The sequence below is a fragment of the Odontomachus brunneus genome, unplaced genomic scaffold (genome assembly GCF_010583005.1).
Source record: "Odontomachus brunneus isolate Ranch 3 - 2012 unplaced genomic scaffold, Obru_v1 Obru_scaffold_033, whole genome shotgun sequence".
Classification (NCBI taxonomy): domain Eukaryota; kingdom Metazoa; phylum Arthropoda; class Insecta; order Hymenoptera; family Formicidae; genus Odontomachus; species Odontomachus brunneus.
In genome coordinates this window covers 595,990-598,311 of record NW_022639483.1, presented here as the reverse complement: position 1 = coordinate 598,311, position 2,322 = coordinate 595,990, and positions in this window count along the sequence as shown.

Below are 2,322 nucleotides of genomic sequence, written 5' to 3'. Positions count from 1 at the left end.
CTCTCTCTCTCTCTCTCTCTCTCTCTCTCTCTCTCTCTCTCTGTCTCTCTTCACGAGAGTGTGCCGAATTTAGCCAGGCCAACAGGCTGCAGTAGTGCCAAGGTCGTGCCGTTGGCTTTTCCCTTCCCGCCGCGCCCTCGACGTCGTCCTCGTGGCCGTGCTATTTCGAGGATTTTCCGAAAGCCGTCGCGCGGCACCGGCGGCGGCAAAAGCTATCGTCACCGCGAAATATCGAAGTGGCCGTCCTCGATTTCAGTCCATCCTCCTCGCCGGACGCTTTGAGGAAATAAGCGAAAACCAGGCGGATATATCGTTTTCCTGTTTGCGCGCGTCGCTTTTATCGCCGTTCCCGGATTTATTTGAAGAGCGCGAGAGGAATAAGCAAATATTTTCGCTAATCGAGAGTAAGGTGTAATCGTTATTAATTCTTCGCCCCTCACCCCTGCTCCCCCCTTCCCTCTCCCCGCTACGTTGTGTTATCCGCGACTCTCGACGCGATTGCCACCGAAGTCAAACAAATCGTTAATCGAGTCGGAAAATATACGGAACAATCCGAGTTGTCGAGATTTTGATCCTACTTTCGACCTTAATGTTCCATTTAACGTCTGCTTCGATATTAAAGCCTATATCAACTTCTTTTGATTCTATTGACCTATTAGCTTCGTTGAGAAGTCCTCTTTGATCTTGGATGGCATTTTGTGCGTTTCCCATTTGGAGATGCTAAGTACAACTTCAATTTCCATGCGTGTTAAATTTCGACACAAGTCGAAATTTTGATCCTATTTTCGACCTCAATATTCCATCTAACACCTAAATGTTGAAAGACTCGCACGACAAAGGACGCTTTCCCAACGAAATTGTCCCCGAGGAAAGACGCAACTGTCATTCTCCTCAGTAAATCCGTCATTAAAGTGAAAAGTTCTCTGCGACACTCCCCGCGTTAGAGAGACCGGAGAAAGTTAAATACAATTTGTCAAGAACGGCAAAAATAATCTCTCGTTGCACAACCCGCGATAAGCTTTCGGTGACGCAGAAGCGCTCCGTGTGCATCTTGTCCGAGTGTGGTCGACTTAGACGACGACAACGACGGCGATTGCGCAGGCACGAAATCACGTATCCGTCAGGTCGTTCCGACAGCACCGTTACAATGTGTCGCGCACGTCGTGTCAATGACATGAACTCGTGATGAGTGCTCACCGGCGGCTTTTAATCACTCCGTGGATCAATCCGTTTCCGCCATCTTTCATTTAACTGATAACACCGACATTAATTAAGCTTTATGGAGAGAAAAATGGCTTAATTATCGATAACAAATGAATAATTTTGCATCATCCAACTGTGCCTTTCGATAATTTTTGTATGCAGGATTGCACTTGACGGATCGTCTGCAGTTATGTCTCAAAGTCCTAGTACCGGTCTGTGAATCGATCACGTATGTCTATTTCCGTCGCGTAAACTCGCGAGAAATGAAAAGCTTCACTGACGAATTAAATGAAGCTTTTCACAGAAAACAAATATTCTTGTTTGAAGAATATCTTTATTGTTGACATTTAAAAAATAAGATTAATGTTAAAATAATATTACGTGGCATTGAACGAAGATAAATTCAATCAGAAGACAAATATAGTCAAATTAACACAATCATTGTCTCTCATAGAATATTACAATATTAATATTCTTGGTTATGTGTTATTAGTCTTCAATCAAGACGGATATGATCAAATTAACACAATCATTTTCTCTCATAGAATATTACAATACTAATATTCTTGGTTTTATATTATTAGTTTTCAATCAAGACGAATATAGTCAAAGTACAATCGTTTTTTCCGTATACAAGCAAAAATATCAATACTGTATTCGTCTTGATTGAAGACTAATTTATCCTCGTTCAACGCCATATAATCTCACTTTAATATTGATCACATTTTTAAAATGTCAACAATGAAGATATTCTCCAAACAAGAATGTTCTTTTTCTCTGTGTATGCATGGTCGACTCCACGGACCAGTGCTACGACTTGAAAACGCGACTGCAATCGCACGATCCCTCACGGATCGGAAGTAACCCGGTTTCCGGTGGTTTCGCTCCTCGACCCACTTGTTCCAGCTCTCGCTCGGTAACCCTATCGGCATTGATCGCGCGCGTCGTGCACAGCGCGCGTCGTTATCGATTCCCCCGGCCGCTTTTGTACCCGATAAAAAATAATCGCGATCGTACCCGTCGAGGAAGCGGCGTGCGATATCGCGTGGACGCGCGGATCCGGGCCCCGTCATTTCCGTGACAATGGCGTAGCCGCGGGCGTTTCTCTCGAATTAACCC